Raw genomic sequence first — 17,989 nt, 5'->3', positions numbered from 1 at the left:
AACTCCTCAGGTTGTACCGGGGGCAGAGGTGGGCTCTCCCACCCTCTGCAACCCCTTCCAGAGCCCTGCTCCCTACCAACTGGGGCGGTACCTCTGGAAGAAGAACCGGTCGGGACGCTGATTACAGACGTCCCACCCTTCAGGTCAGGCTGATCCCGAACCTGGCCTTCCAACCTCCGGCCTAGAACCTTTGGTGGAATACTCGCCTGGCACTCCAGGACTTTGGGGGATTTACACTCCATCCCCCTGAGGCTATCAAATGACACATATGTCGAGCGACTGTCTGTCTGGCGCTGATCTCCCGTCCCCTGTCCACCTGACAGTGCGCGGAGATCCCCCAGAACAGAAGTGGTGTCACCCTGGTCACTACACGGGATCCTAGCCCAACTGGGAAGTCCCTGACCCACCGGCTCTTCCACTGGGGAACTCATCCCCCAATCACTCACGCTGGACTCCTGTACCCTCCCTACCGGAGCGGTACTGCCAGACTCCAGAACCACAGGAACCCTGTTTACAGGCGCTCCAGGTCCTCTACTCACTAAGAGATCTTCCTCAAGTGGACTAACAGGACAGCCTAGGTCCCCAACTTGGTGTTCCCTCATGAAACCATCCAAGTCCTGAGGCAGGGTTTCGGGCGTCTGGGGACCTTCGGTCACCCCCTCACTCCTGCTCCACTGAGCCAGGCAGTGAGCCCCTACACCCTCCTCGCTATCCTGGGACCTAGCTGGGCTACACTGAGCCTCCTCCACCACGCTGGGCTGGAGGATCTCTGACCCACTATTGTTGGAATCACTCACTAATGACACTAGAGGACCTCTAGCACATTCCCAATGGTCTGCCTTTTCTGCAAGCTCAAATGGCTCAGACAATCCACACACCAACAGGTGTTGGCGCAACCCCGGCACACAACAACTGAGCAGGTGTTCTTTGAGGACCAGATCATACAGGTCATCATAAGTACGTTTCGAGTACTGATCCACCCAATCGGACAGTGCCTCATTACATCCCTCCAAAAACTCCTCCCAAGACTGGTGAGGCAGTTTCCTACTGCCCCTGAATTTCAACCTATACTCCTCCTCTTGAGAAACAGGTACCATACTCGGGGAACTGGGAATGGGACTCTCTGTACTGCACTCTATATCGCTGCTACCACTGGACTCCACCCTCACTGGGGAATCCAGAAAACTACCACTGTGCTCAGGGGACAGGGAAAGGGATGAGGCGCTATCTCCTACGCTGGACCCAGCAAGGGACTCCCTACCTACGGGGTCCTCACTCTCTACTGGCGTCCAGGTACTGTCATCTCCTTCTGAATCTTCAGGGCTCCCCACAGACCCACCACCCTCCAGGTGTGAGGCCCGGGCCCTTTCTTCCTCCCTGCGCTCACGTTCCCATTCACCTGTTTGCCATCCAATCATGTGGTTCCTCAGTTCGTACACAGTGTCTGACTCTCTCACCCCTATGTTTCTCTCTCTACAGAACCTTTCCAACTCCTGCATACCGTAATAAACTAGATCACTGGGATCAAAAGCAGGCTCCATTCTGGCAGACGTTCTAGAGAAAAGATCACACAGGGAACCTAGGGGTCTGTGTTTAACACAGGAGTACACAATTCACAAAGGATTCAGCAAGCTCTCTATCCCAGAGAACTCACACTCACTTGCCTAGTGCCACGCACCATTCATCCACACACACAACCCTCCCCTCGGACTGGTAAGGCAGTTTCTACCACCCCTGATTCCTCAACCTGACCACCACGTGACACAGGTACCAACTCTGGGCGCAGGGCGGGGGACAAATGTACAAGACACTAATACGCTGCCACCACTGGATCCCACCCTCTGGTGAATCCAGAAAACACAATGCACTTGGGGGGATGATCTACCCTCCCGAGCTAGGGACACCTAACTCACAGTGCACAAAAACACATTTCCAAAGAAATGATAATTAAAAACAAACTTAAAACAATAATCCCTATACCATGTGATTTATCTAAATGCAGAGTTTTGTAGTGCGGCCAGTTGCCGCTGCGGTACAGCGCAAACGCAAGTCCAAATCCCACCGCTGATCACCAATGTTAGAAATGGGATTTCTGGTTGGCTAAGGCTTGCGCCAAAGTCAGGCAGAAACCACCACTCTAGTCAGGGCAAGGAAGTTACACGCCAAAGATAACCCCTGCTCATCCCCTTGGTAGCTTGGCACGAGCAGACAGGCTTATCCCTGAGGCGATGTGTAAAGCGTTTGCGTGCGCACCCAGCAACAACACCCAAGGCCCACCACAAAGGAAACTCCACACAAGGTATTATATAAAAATAACCTTTGTATTATACACAACACATTAGATAAAAATACACACTTTACAATGTGCCAACAGGCACGGGCAGAATTTACAAGGGATTATATATACAGGGGACAGGGCCACATGGACCACTGTCAGGAATTAGCACTTTGTAGAAATAGCACTTAGAACGTAGGAATAATATTTGAGAACATAGCACACAATCACTGTAGCACTAAAAATAGAACATGTAGCACACAACCAGTAACTACTGGTATCAGAAAGTACCACCTACGCAACCCTAACCACCTTTAGGAATATCACGCAGGGAACTAGGACCTCACTAATACCACCTGTACTAGGGAGAAAACAACCACCTAAGTATCACAATACCTGTAGGGGTCTAAGCACATAGACACAGGATGCATAAAATACATTCAGAGGTGTAGGGCAAAGCACATGACGCATAAACACATTCAGAGGTGCAGGAAAGGTACAATGGCGCAAAAACTCACATTAGCCACTATCTGTGGCAATCCCTGGGCCAACTGGCCCTGAAGGGGCAAGGACGCCCTGCGTCCAGAAAGTCAGGGCGCGCCGGCGCAGGCTGCGCAAACCAGCGCGCACAAAGCACAACCTACACGTAGCAGTTGCCCACTAAGTGCTGGGCAACTGGAGAAATGCTGGGGCCAACGTTGGAGCCTCCCAGGGCTCTGAAACAAATGAAATGACCCCTAGAGCCTCGCAGGCTCTAAATAATAATGTGCCCCTTTGTTGGAGCCTCACGGGCTCTAGAAAAAGGTGGGGGCGACGTTGGAGCGGCCCGCTGCCTTCCGGGGCCGCTCTGCTGGCTAGGAAATGCCCCCGTAGCGTTGGAGCCTTCACGGCTCTGAACAAAATTGCCCCCGTTCGTTGGAGCGGCCCACTGCCTTCCGGGGCCGCTCTGCTTGCCACTATTATGCCCCAAACACGTTGGAGCCACGGGGCTCAGAAACCAATGCGCCCCGTTTGGAGCCCACAGGGCTCGTGGACACTGCTCCCCGCACCCCCAGCACATGCGCGGAGTCCCCCAGCCCTTCTAGACACTCACCGGGCTGCTCGGGGGACTCCCGCGTCGTCTGCGCTCTCCGCGGTCGGCTCCACGGGACCGGCAGCACTCCTCTCGTGGCGGGGCAGTCTCGTCCTTCTCTCCTGGGGGAAGCGCGGGGTAGGCTCCCGCCCGCTTCCTCCCACGACGTCCCTGCTTCACCCGGGCACTTCTTCCACACGGCACAGGAGCGCGGGGTAGGCTCCCGTCCGCTTCCTGATTTTAGAACGAGGCTTCCGTCCCGCGACACGCCCCCAGGGGACGCCTGACTTCCGGTTCGCCCAAGGGCCGCGGCGGTGATTTTTCTCGGCAATAAGAGGGGTAGGCTCCCTCGCGACGTGATATACAGCGGGGTGGGCACCCGCCGTAGGAATTACGACAAATAAGCGGGGTGGGCACCCGCCAACGACCCCGGCAATGTCCCTGGCAGGGTGGGCACCTGCCAGGGGAATTCAGAAGCTGAAAAGACGGGGCAAACGCCGGGTGGGCACCGGCTTTCAGAAATAAAGCGCTCCGGTGCTAAACGGCAAATAAAAGCGCTTCCAGGCGCTTGAGGGACACAAATAAAGCGCTCCCAGCGCTTAGGCATAAAAATAAAACACCACAAAGTCCAGCAAAGTTCTTCCCTGCATGCAGCAGGGCAGGGGTGGGGGGCTAGGCTGGACCCAGAGCCAGCTCACTGGGCCTCCAGGCAGGGAGGTAATCCAAGTGGCGGTCCTCTGGTCCAGCAGCAGCAGCCCCCCTCAGGTAAGATCCTGGCAGAGAACAGTTTCTGTGGGGACACAGCCCCATTTTTATACAGCAAACCCCTTTGTTCTGGGTTCAGGGTGAGGGGGAAAACCAGTCGCAGCTGGTTGGGGAGCACCCTTGATGTGCTCAGCCCCTCACTCTATTCATTGGCAGGGCTAGGGTCGTCAGTCGCACCACAGGGGGCGGGGCCAGCATTGTGTGTGGAAAACCCTGTCCTATTCAGGACCCAGGTGTACTCCTCCCACCCATCTAGCTGCTGATCTCCCCATTCACCACTGGGTGACTCATCCTGACTCTGGGGAATCCCTAGCCCGTCACATGACATGACCAGCCAATCACGCGACAGACACACTGCACACAGAAGTGCCCACCTCTAGAAGTGGCACTTCCACACTAGGTACATGCACGCCGCACACATCATTGCGCAGCATTCACTCCCACGAGTCCGCACATACCAAACTCGGGCCTGCACACCCCACGCATCAGGAACTACTAGGGACACATACATTCCCCATGCATTCCTATGGGAGGGTAGGCCTATCTCACCACATGCACTCAGAGCACGCACGCACTTTACCCTGGGACACAGGGAAAGTGCGCAGGAAACCAAAAAATCACCACACCAAGTCATCAGTAAAAAGCAAAAAAGTTCAGGGGTGAACCTGCCAGAAGGGCCAAGTCCAACAGAAACCCAAAATGTTTTACACAGTTTTGGCATTTTTCTGGGACATAGCCTATTTTTGCTATTTTTTGTGCTTTCGACCTCCTTCCAGTTAATGGTAGAAATGGGTACAAAAGCAATAATGGATCCTGGAAAGCTATACGTTTTAGAGAAGTAGACAAAATTCTGAATTCAGCAAGGGGTCATTTGTGTAGATCCATCAAGGTTTTTTTATAGAAACTAACAGTTAAATATAGGATAAATTGAAAATTTGTTGAATAAAAAAGACTTTTGTGTCAACGTTTTCACGTGTATCTTCTTCTAATTATGACAGCTCTTTGAAAGCAATATATCATTACATCCGCTGGACATTACTGGACGTGGGGATATATAGTACGTGTAGGTTCACCAAGAACCCGACGAACCCAGATCCACAAACTGAGCAGCAACTTGCAATGGTTTTTTATTATGTACCGGGTATATAGAAATTATTCTGTAAAAATGTGTACATGGAAAAATCGGTATGAAAGACACCTATGTATTTCTGAAATGGGAACAAAATATGGAGTTTAGAAACAGTAGATATTTGCACATTTCCGAAATTGGGAATACTCATACTAGCATGAGAATTATCAGTCATTTTTTAGAATTACTTCGTTTTTTACACAATGTCTTTCATTTGGAAGGCAGAAATGCATCGAAAGTCAATAGGTAATAACAGTTCCTTTACAAATCTGAATTACCCTAAGGCCTCCCACACGAGTGAGGCACCGTTTTTATCGGGAGACCTGGGGGAACGCTGAGTGGTAGGAAATTTGTGTCAGCCCGGTGATGCCACAACTTTCCCACACAAAAATGTGTGAAAAAGGTGATTTTTTCAGCTAAATTTGAGGTTTGCAGTGCATTCTGGGTAAGGAAACGTTGGGGGATCCACTCAAGCCATACCTCCCTGGAATCCCCCGGGTGTCTAGTTTTCAGAAATGTGTGGGCTGGGTAGGTTTCCCTAGGTTGCCGCCGAGCACCGGGCCGAAACCCCAAGTGACCCCCCTTGCAAAACCAGGTCGTTTTGAGATAGGCAATTTTCATGTCGCCTCACTACGTTGTGGGCCCTTGCCTGTCGCGGGTAACCCTAGACGTGACACTACGCTTCGCCCACGTAGTGTATGCAGCGCTGCCGTTTTCGAAGTAGGCGAAGCAGGCTAGCGTTACGCACACCCAGGGCGAAGCGTAGCTGCCTGCCGCCGCCACCCACCTCCTGCCCGCCCTCCTTTTAAATCAAACCCCGCATGTAAAATAAATAAAAAGTAAAGAAACTTACCTGAAGCGCGGCGTCTCCGGGGCTCCCTCTTCCTCATTTCCAACTTCTTCTGACAAATGCGCATGCGCGGGCGTCCGCGCATGCGCATTTGTCAGAAGAAGTTGGAAATGGAAGAGGGAGCCCCGGAGATGCCCCGGAGATGCCGCGCTTCAGGTAAGTTTCTTTACTTTTTATTTATTTTACATGTGGGGTTTGATTTAAAAGGAGGGCGGGCGGGAGGCGGGTGGCGCATAGTGGGGCTACGCATAGCGCGCGAGTGTGCGTAGATTTGGGCACACTACGCGCTGCTTCACGTAGCCCCACTACACCCACTACGCTCACCCTTAGTCGCGGGTACTTGGGCCTCCCACACGAGTGAGGCACCGTTTTTATCGGGGGACTCGGGGGAACGCTGGGTGGTAGGAAATTTGTGTCAGCCCAGTGATGCCACGACATTCCCACACAAAAATTTGTGAAAAAGGTGATTTTTACAGCTAAATTTGAGGTTTGTAGGGCATTCTGGGTAAGGAAACGTTGGAGGATCCACGGAAGCCATACCTCCCTGGAATCCCCCGGGTGTCTAGTTTTCAGAAATGTGTGGGTTTGGTAGGTTTCCTTAGATAGCCGCCAAGCCCGGTGCCAAAAACTCATGGAACCCCCTTTGCAAAACCAGGTTGTTTTGTGATAGGTAATTTTGATGTCTCCTCAATTGGTTTTGAGCCCTTGCCTGACACGGGCACTAGGCCTACCAACGCAAGTGAGGTACCATTTTTCTCAGAAGACTTTGGGGAAAGCGGGGTGGGTGGAGTTTTGTGGACCCACGCAGATTCCAGAACTTTCCACCACAGAAATGTGAGGAAAATTAGTTATTTTGGACACATTTTTAGGTTTGCAATGGATTCTGGGTAACAGAACCTGGTGAGAGCCAGTCAAGTCACCCCATACTGGATTCCCCTCGGTGTCTAGTTTTAAAAAATGTACAGGTTTGCTAGGTTTGCCTACGTGCCAACTGCGCAAGGGCCCAAAATCCACAGGTATGCACATTGCTAAAAAAAATCCGGAGCCCAGTGGGCTTTCTGCCACCCTGGGGGGGAATCAGGGAAGGGGGTTTCATCCCGATATGCCCCTAAAGGGGCAGAAAGACTGTGGCTATTTTTTGTGGGGGTGGGGGCATTGGTATGACCATTTTGGGCAGCCCCCACCCCCATGCATAAAAAAAGCCTGCGTACTCGCTGGCGCCTAGTGGGCTTTCTGCCCCCCAGGGGGCAGATCAGGGGCCGCTGCCGCCAACTACCCTCCCAGGGGGGCGGAAAGACTGGAGTTTCTCTGGGGGTGGGGTGGGGTATTGTCATGCCCATTTTGGGGAGCCCCTACCCCTACACTAATAAACCCAAAAAAATCCATGGTTTCTAGTGGGATTTCTGCGCCCCCCAGAGGGGGCCAGATTGGGAGCTACAGCTTCCATCTGCCTCCTGGGGGGCAGAAAGACTGTCATTTTTTGGGGGGGGAGAGTGGGGGCATTGGCGTGCCCGTTTCGGGCAGCCCACACCCTAAAAACAATTGCGCCAAAAAAATACCTGGTGGATAGTGGGCTTTCTGCCCCTCTGGGGGGGCAGATTGGGGGCTACTGCCCCATCTGCCCCCGGGGGGGGGCAGAAAGGCTGTAATGGTGGCGGGGGTGAGGGCATTGGCATGCCCGTTTCGGGCAGCCTCCACCCTAAATACAATCCATCACCCTAAAGAAAATTGCACTAAAAAAATCCCTGGTGTCAAGTGGGCTTTCCGCCGCCCCGAAGGGGCAGATTAGGGGCCAATGCCCCATATGCCCCTCAGGGGGGGTAGAAAGGCTGTAATGATGGTGGGTGGGTGGGGGCATTGGGGTGCCCGTTTCGGGCAGCCCCCACCCTAAAAAAAAACTAAAAACTAATCCTTAGTGGGCTTTCTGCCCCCCCCAAAGGGGCAGATTAGGGGCCAGTGCCCCATCTGCCCCCCCGGGGGGGGCAGAAAGGCTGTAGTAATTGGGGGGTGGGGTGGGGGCATGGGCCTTCCCATTTTGGGCAGCCCCCACCTCTATTTATTTATTTATTTTTATTCCCTGGTGTCTAGTGGGCTTTTTGCCCCCCCCCCGGGGGGGCAGATTGGGGGCCGATGCCCCAACTGCCCCCCAGGGGGGGCAGAAAGGCTGTAATGGGGGCGGGTGGGTGGGGGCATTGGCGTGCCCTTTGCAGGCAGCCCCCACCCTAAAAAAAAACTAAAAACTAATCCCTGGTATTTAGTGGGCTTTCTGCCCCCCCGAAGGGTCAGATTAGGGGCCAATGGCCCATCTGCCCCCGGGGGGGCAGAAAGACTGTAATAAGTGGGGGGGTGGGGGCATGGGCCTGCCCATTTTGGGCAGCCCCCACCGCAATTTTTTTTCTTTTTTTAATTCACTGGTGTCTAGTGGGCTTTTTACCCCCTGGGGGGCAGATTGGGGGCAAAAAGACTAAATGGTGCCAACATCAGTTGGGCGGAGCAAAGGCCCTTGCCCAAGGGGCCGCTCCCCTCTCCCTGGTGTCTAGTGGGTGGATCCCTGCTTGGGGATCGCCCTCCTGTGGCGATCCCCAAGCAGGGATCCACTGAAGATGGGTACCATTGGAGAGGGGAGATTCTCCCCTTTCCAACGATAACTTTCCCATCTTTCTACGTGCTCAGGAGGCTGAGACTTCCCCCTAAGCACGTAGAAAGTAAAACTGAAATGAGCCTCTTGGCTCATTTCAGTTTCACTTTCACTGTAATGACGTCGGCGCGATGTGTGCGCCGATCGTCATTACAGTGAAAGGGAGGGGGGGGGGCCTCAGGAGCTGGGGAAGCTCTTCCCCAGCTCCCGAGGCTATTTTCACTAAAAGGGAATCCCTCTGGTGCCCGCACCAGAGGGATTCCCCAGGGAATGCCTCATGACGAGGTGGACTCGTCATGGGCACAGCGCGACTGTGCTCCATGACGAGTCCAGCTCGTCATGGGCACACAAGGGGTTAATGTTGGTCTGTGCCCATTGGCTGAAATAGGGAAATGTGGTTTAACTTTGGAAGATGATGATCCTCCGATTCATTTTTCCCATTCAGACAAAGGAGAGTTGTTTAACGAGATTATGTGTAAACATGATTTTGGTTTCTCAAATTGCTTATGTACGCCCAAAGTGGAGTTTGGCCACACATTTATAGGCAGAGGTGCTGAATCAACTATAGACTTTATCATCATGCCAAATCATCGCGCAAGTTATGTGAAAGGGTATAACATCCACCAAAATGTTATGAGTGACCATCTGGCAATAAGTGTATAAATAGCTATCTCTAAAAGTGTAGCAAGGAAAACTTGTAAGAAAGTAGAATGGGTGCAAAGTATAGAATTAGGAAGACAAAATGGCTACGCAATCCGCTGGACGAGCCGGGACCCTGCAGAGTTAAGTAAAGAGATAGTCACAAAGGCGTTAGACCCAATTTTAATATGTTTAAGTGATAGTCCAACGCATAAAAATGTTTTAAAAGCCTTTACCTGTATTGTACATGAGACTGTTAAAAACACGTTGCAAGCTGAAAGTAAAGGTACATGTAATTCTAGAAAGAGATGGTCCGACAACAATTGCACAAAAAGTGTTTCAAATATAAAGAGTGCTCTACACAGGCCACCAAGAGATAAAGAGGAGATCAGGAGTTGTAGAAAGCTGTATAATGAAGCTAGTAAATACAGGATACATGAGCTAAAAGAGAAGGCCTGGAAGAACCTTAGTGATGCCTCATCGAGCCTGGACAGCTCGAAATTCTGGTTAGCAGTGAATGCCCCATTCCTCAACAATAGATTAGACGTACCATCAATTGAGGTGGCGATAGAGGAAAGAACTTGGGTAGACTTTTTTTCAAGTGTCTACTTCACACAGAGGGCTACTGAGGAAGTAGTCCATAGCCAAGATATAGGGAGGACTCACCAGAATTTCACGCCAATTGATTTCCATATTTCACTGCAAGATGGTATTGCGGCCGTAAAGACAAGTAAGAGTGGCAAGGCCGCTGGCCTGGATGGGGTACCAATTGATCTCTTTAAGTCTTATCTGAAGATGTGGGGCCCCATCTTAACTCGGGTTCTACTAGCCTGTTGTTAAAAGGGATTTATAAGCACATGGTCAGAATCAATTATTGTCCCCATTTTTAAGAAGGGCGAGCGGGAAAATCCTGCCTGCTACCGCCCGATATCTCTGTTAGATTCTCCTTTGAAGGTAGCGGGCAGGATTGTTTTAGATCGGTTGCAAGCATGGGCGGAAGAAAAAAAGTATTTTAAGTGACGCACAGTATGGTTTTAGATCCGGCCTATGAACTAATGAGCAGATTCTTAACCTTAGTATTTTAATTGGAAAATATACGCAGGCTAAAACAGGGAAATTTTATTTGGCATTTGTTGACCTCACAGCTGCATTTTCCTGCGTAATTCATAATAAGCTGTGGGGCGTCCTTAGTGACTTAAAGGTTGACCTTGTTTTAATCCAGTTTTTAAGGCAGTTATATTCTGCAAAAGTCCGTTATGGACTTAAGGGAGAGTGTACTGTGCCATTCAAAGTAGATAGGGGTGTAAGGCAAGGTTGTGACTTGGCACCACTCTTGTTCACATTATATACCAATGCCTTAGAGCAAGAGTTGGTGTCACATGCTAGGGTCCCACCATATGTAAGTAACCGCCCAATAGCCTCTCTTCTCTATTCCGATGATGCGGTGCTTATGGCTCAAACCCAGATCGGTCTACAGAGGGCTCTCACCTTTTATACCAGTTTTATGAACAATCTTGGGTTAAAAATGAACGCAAAGAAAAGTTTCACCATGCCATGTGGGAAAGGGAAAAATAAGAATAGAGGTTACCATGCGGGGGGAGCAGGGTGGAAACTCTTTCTGTTATCTGGGTGTCTTTTTTAATCCAACTGCTTCTTGGGCACCAGCGATTAAGGCTAGGAGCCTCCTGCTTATGAAGTCTACTGCGGCCTTAATAAACTTCACAAAAAGATTGGGGAGAAGGTCGCTAGAAATTCTTCTAAACATTTATCAAGCCAAATGTGTGAGCATAGCAATCTTTGGGGCAGGCATTTGGGGCTTTCAAGAATGTACATCAAGCCAATATATTGTAAACGCCTTTCTAAGATTTATTTTAGCAGTCCCAGCCAGTGCCTCAGTTTTTAATTGTCACAGCGAGTTCAGAGTACCATATATTTCCAATCTAATTAAGGTTCAACCTGTGTTGCTCTGGCACAGAATTTGGATTTCTGCTAGCACTGGCCTAAACAGGGAAATAATAACTGATGCAATGAGATTAGATAATGCCTGCAAGATCCCATGGCTACAATATGTAAAAAAAGTTATGCAGGACATCGGACACCCGGAGTTTTTTTCCTTACCCGAAAATATTAATTCTATCAACTGGAAGGATATTAAAAAAATCTGTATGACCCATCTTGAAGAAAATAGGTTAACCCTGGAAATTAATAAACCTACGGTGGTCGAGCATCAAATAATTACTATAACATATGACATTCAACCATATCTGACATGCATCTTGGGTGGATATGATAGATATCTATAACCAAGATTTAGATTTGGGACATTCCACCACCTGATTAGCCACCCAGATATTAACAATTGGTCAAGGGAACTCTGCCGATGTCCTTGTGACAATATTTCCCTACAAACAACAATACATGTAATTTTATTCTGTAAATTTTATAACAATGAAAGGCGAAGATGGGTAATACCCCTACTAAAACAGGGAGGATGGAGACAATGTCGCCCTGCTTTTCTGTATTTACAGATGTTGGGAAACTGTTACTGCATTGGTTCCATGGTGGGCTCCTTAAAAAGTGTACTCAGGACTAGGACATTTTTAAGTATTTAATTGTCAGATGTAAGACATATCAGAAGGACTCGGTTGTAAGATGGGATACACTATGTATAGTAATACAAATTTTGCTCTTTGGGTGTAATAGAAACTATTTATTGTTTAAATAAATTTTTAAGAATATTTCGGAGCTTGTATTTACTCTGTGTTTTAACGAATTTTAGATATAAAATGAAATGTTTTTTTATATGCCTACTTTTATGATTTTAATGTTTAAAATCAAATAAAGCTCGTTTTGATTGATTGATTGATTTGGTTGGCCCTTAAGCGATCTTCGCATCGTACTTGGTCGTTCAGACGTTTGTAAGATTTGGTCGGAATTAAAGACTATGAATCTGGTCCAGCTAAGCCAAATCCGATTCAGAGGCCTTCCGAACGACATCGGAATCGGGCCCTTAGTCTGTTTTTTAATGTTTGGGTACCGGTTTGTTGGGAGCTGGTGCTTGCTTCTTTGATGGTTTCTAAAGCTTCTATCACCTCAATTTCTGTGACATTGGGGGGATGGTTGTGTCCCTTAAGATTAATAATATTTGTTTCTATTGTTGTTGCTCTCCCACAGCAAGAATGGAGTGGTATTTACTACATTTCCAATGGGTTTTCTTTTCTTTTCTTTTTTCTTGTGTTTAAGTATAGCACCAGTAGCACAGAAGTCATTTTCCTTTTTGTGAGGAGATTGCCCCTTCTGTGATTATTTTTTGTATATCTGTGAATATATTTATATATATGTATTTATTAATTATTAAAGAGTAAACATTTTCATATAATTTTTATATTTCAAAATATACTGACATATATCTTGTTTTGCTTTTCTTGTTGGATACTTTTTTAATGTATGTAGTTTATTCACTGGTTTCTTTTTTTCTGTTGGTTAAAAAGAAAAATGTTATTTTTATTGAAGTGTTACATTTAGTTTGTTAGTTTCATTTATATAGGGCCCGATTCACAGAACTAACTTAAGACAAAATCCTAAACTTACAACTTATGGCATTCACAGAAGTTAGGATTTTGTCCTAAGTTTGACTTAAGACAAACTTAAGACAGACTTAAGACAAACTTAAGACAAACTTAAGACAAACTTAAGACAGACTTAAGACAGACTTAAGACAGACTTAAGACAAACTTAAGACAAACTTAAGACAAAATCCTAACTTAAGTCTGTCTTAAGTCTGTCTTAAGTCTGTCTTAAGTTTGTCTTAAGTCTGTCTTAAGTCTGTCTTAAGTCTGTCTTAAGTTTGTCTTAAGTTTGTTTTAAGACAAACTTAAGACAAAATCCTAACTTCTGTGAATACCAAAAGTAGTAAGTTTAGGATTTTGTCTTAAGTTAGTTCTGTGAATCGGGCCCTTAGTCTCTATTTTTATTTAGTTGTTTTTAACCCCTTCCATGCTGCGCAAATTCCGCCGCTGTGCTGACGGTTTCTTGCGCGGGCGTGGTCATGACGGAACGGTTCCGTCATGAGCACACCTCAACCGTGGCTCATGACGGAACCGTTCCGTCATGAGCACCGAAGGGGTTAAAAAAAGTACTATTTTTAGTTGATGTAGTTTATTTCGCTGATGTTGTTTTGTTGAAGTCTGTATACGAAATTAAAATAAGAGTATTGGGTAGTTATGTTTTGCCTTTTTAATAATCTTTTTAGTTTTAATCACTTAACTCTGAGTTTTTTAAGATATGTACTTACTTTGATTTATATTTTTCGTTAATGTTGATTTTGAAGTTGTTTTGGAAGTAAATCGTTGTTTTGAATTTTCTTGGTGGGTTTTTAGTTAAGTTTATTCTGTAAAATATAAAGGAAAACATATCATATTTATAGTTAATAGTTCATATTTTGTTAAGCTAATTTTATTTACTTATTTAAAAAGTTTTGTTCTGCCCTTTAATCAGAGTTTTTCTGTTTAGTTGTTTGTGTAGATGTTTTTCGTTCTGTTTTCTGTCTCACAAAGTTTTGTCCATCAGCAGTGTTTGTCCATTTCATGGTAAATTTTGTGTTAATTATTTGACTGCTTTTATAGTGTTTATTTAATAGTTTGAGTTTTCTATTGGTTTGTGTTGGTATAGTTGAAATTCATTAGTTGAGATAGTTTTTTGAATTTTTTTTGGAAGTTATAACTTAATTTGTTTAATGTTAAGTATGTTTATTTAGGTGCCGATTCCGATCCTGTAAAACCCGGGTACAAATGGTCGTACGGAGCGTTTTCTCCGTACGACTCGTACCCGGGAATTCCACCGTACAAACCAGCAAGTACGATTCGTACAGAAATACCATTTCCGAACGAATCGTAAAAAACACCGTATGGCTAAAAAATACATACAATTCCGATCCTGGACAGCGCGTACGCGACATCCGCACGGAGTCAGGCAGCGTTTTACAGACCAGCAAGTACGATTCATACCCACAGCACTCCGCACGGCCATATTTTTACGGGAGTAAAAAAGTGCTGGAAAAGCTAAGTACGCCGCGATGCAAGAGGAAAAGGGGGCACGCTACGCGACGTACACGCCATCACCCACATCGTACGTGTCATCATGTACGGTGCGTACCCCAACATTGCATATGTATGGACCGTACCCCCACCCCAGCCCCGTATGTACACGCCGTACCCCCACCCCAGCCCCGTATGTACGCGCCGTACCCCCAGCCCCATATGTACGCGCCGTACCCCCAGCCCCGTATGTACACGCCGTACCCCCACCCCAGCCCCGTATGTACACGCGTACCCCCACCCCAGCCCTGTATGTACGCGCCGTACCCCCACCCCAGCCCCGTATGTACGTGCCATACCCCCAGCCCCGTATGTACTCGCCGTACCCCCACCCCAGCCCCGTATGTACGCGCCGTACCCCCACCCCAGCCCCGTATGTACGTGCCGTACCCCCAGTCCCGTATGTACGCGCCATACCCCCACCCCAGCCCCGTATGTGCGCGCCATATCCCCAGCCCCGTATGTACGCGCCGTACCCCCAGCCCTGTATGTATGCGCCGTACCCCCACCCCAGCCCCGTATGTACGCGCCGTACCCCCAGCCCCATATGTACAGCGCGTACTTATGGGGCTGGGGGTAAGATACGTACCCCGGGCACAAGTGTACCCAGGGTAGGGGTCGTACAAAGTTCGCTCCGTACGGGACGTTTTCCATACGCTTGTGTATTCGGAACGCCGGTACGGATCGGACTTGTGCGCTCGGACTTCAGTTTTACGACTCATACGTAAAACTGTCCGGGGACGTCTCGTAGACTTTTCCCGAGACGAGTTGTATGTATTTTTCCCGTACGAATCGTTCTTCACCGTTTGTACGGTACTTGTACGATTCGTACGTAAAAAAATATGGATACGAGTCGTACGGGAAAAAAAAATACAGGATCGGAATCGGCACCCATACGTGTGTTTTTATTTTGTTTAGTAATATAATTAAAATGTATGCATTAATAAATGTTATATATTTTTTATATATGCAATATATATATATGTCTGTTTATTTTTGATGGTTGTGATATTTCTTTATGCTGTAGTGTTTTTTTATATATTTGTTTTTGATTTTTAAGTGTATTTGTTTGTGTTCTAGTTTTACTAATTTTGTAATTTATTTTATTGTATGTTTTTAATGTTTGATCTATGTTATATGTTTGTTTTATTGAAAATAGTTTATTTTTAAGTTTAAATGTAATTTTTTTGTATAGTCTATATGTATTTTAATGATGTTTGTGTTGTCGATATTATGCATATCGATGTTTGTTGTGATATATGTTGTTTTAATTTTATTGATATTTTTGTGTTCTTTTAATTTGTTGTTGATATTTTTGTCTAAATAATTTTTTACGATTTTTTTAATCAATGTTTGCGGTATTTTAGTTTTGTGTATTGGGTGTCGATATTTTTGTATATGATATTAGTGACTTGATAATTTTGTTGGCCGATATTATAGGAATCGATGTTGTGTCAAAGATCCGAGGGGCTGCTCGGGCCAGGTCACACCACTGAGTGTGCCTGAAGGAGGCAAGTTCCACTGCCTCAAAGAGGCTCTACCTCTCGCCAGTCAATTGGCCGGGTCCGATCACCGCCCTTATGTCCCCAATCTCCAAGTGTCAAACAAGGGCCCTCAGTATCGGCCGACACCAGAGCAGGGGCGGAACCTTCTACCACAACAGTCCGGGCCTCCCAGGCCAATCACGCTGCACTCACAGCTGCAGTGCCTCGATTGGCTCGCCCACGTCAGATCACGGTTTGAGTGGCCTCGCTGCCATCCCAATATGTTCAGCCACTAGTATAGAGGCATTTCGGGAGTCTTGAGCACAGGTAGGAAGGAGGATGCCTCAGGATAATGCATTACAACAAACAATTGATGGACGGAATGCTGACAATGCAAACATTCTCCCCCAGTCAAGAGATCTGGGTTAAATCCATCGTTCTTTTGCCCACTACACCACCCCAGTTTAGACATGGCCATATGCAAATCAGTCTTGACCCTGTGCCTCATGGGAACAGTCCAGCCCGAACTGCCAAGCCATGTCTTCCCTGGACCGGAATCAAGCATCCTAGGACCGGTTTCTGGCTATCAGCCGTCATCAGCCAGGATAGCTTGACTCCAGTGGCGTAGTGAGCACGGGTCCCACGTCTGGGAATACCCATCCCACTTAGGGCGAAAAGCGTTACAACAAACAATTGATGGACGGAATGCTGACAATGCAAACATTCTCCCCCAGTCAAGAGATCTGGGTTAAATCCATCGTTCTTTTGCCCACTACACCACCCCAGTTTAGACATGGCCATATGCAAATCAGTCTTGACCCTGTGCCTCATGGGAACAGTCCAGCCCGAACTGCCAAGCCATGTCTTCCCTGGACCGGAATCAAGCATCCTAGGACCGGTTTCTGGCTATCAGCCGTCATCAGCCAGGATAGCTTGACTCCAGTGGCGTAGTGAGCACGGGTCCCACGTCTGGGAATACCCATCCCACTTAGGGCGAAAAGCGTTACAACAAACAATTGATGGACGGAATGCTGACAATGCAAACATTCTCCCCCAGTCAAGAGATCTGGGTTAAATCCATCGTTCTTTTGCCCACTACACCACCCCAGTTTAGACATGGCCATATGCAAATCAGTCTTGACCCTGTGCCTCATGGGAACAGTCCAGCCCGAACTGCCAAGCCATGTCTTCCCTGGACCGGAATCAAGCATCCTAGGACCGGTTTCTGGCTATCAGCCGTCATCAGCCAGGATAGCTTGACTCCAGTGGCGTAGTGAGCACGGGTCCCACGTCTGGGAATACCCATCCCACTTAGGGCGAAAAGCGTTACAACAAACAATTGATGGACGGAATGCTGACAATGCAAACATTCTCCCCCAGTCAAGAGATCTGGGTTAAATCCATCGTTCTTTTGCCCACTACACCACCCCAGTTTAGACATGGCCATATGCAAATCAGTCTTGACCCTGTGCCTCATGGGAACAGTCCAGCCCGAACTGCCAAGCCATGTCTTCCCTGGACCGGAATCAAGCATCCTAGGACCGGTTTCTGGCTATCAGCCGTCATCAGCCAGGATAGCTTGACTCCAGTGGCGTAGTGAGCACGGGTCCCACGTCTGGGAATACCCATCCCACTTAGGGCGAAAAGCGTTACAACAAACAATTGATGGACGGAATGCTGACAATGCAAACATTCTCCCCCAGTCAAGAGATCTGGGTTAAATCCATCGTTCTTTTGCCCACTACACCACCCCAGTTTAGACATGGCCATATGCAAATCAGTCTTGACCCTGTGCCTCATGGGAACAGTCCAGCCCGAACTGCCAAGCCATGTCTTCCCTGGACCGGAATCAAGCATCCTAGGACCGGTTTCTGGCTATCAGCCGTCATCAGCCAGGATAGCTTGACTCCAGTGGCGTAGTGAGCACGGGAAGGGTATGCTCAGACGTGAGTCCCTTGCTCTCCATGCCACTGGAATCAGGCTATCCTGGCTGACGAGGGCTGCAAGCCCGAAACCGGTCCTAGGATGCTTGTTTCCAGTC

This window comes from Triturus cristatus, chromosome 2_2 (genome assembly GCF_964204655.1).
Source record: "Triturus cristatus chromosome 2_2, aTriCri1.1, whole genome shotgun sequence".
Taxonomy (NCBI): Eukaryota; Metazoa; Chordata; class Amphibia; order Caudata; family Salamandridae; genus Triturus; species Triturus cristatus.
The sequence above is the reverse complement of the archived record's forward strand: the minus strand, read 5'-3'. Positions refer to the sequence as shown.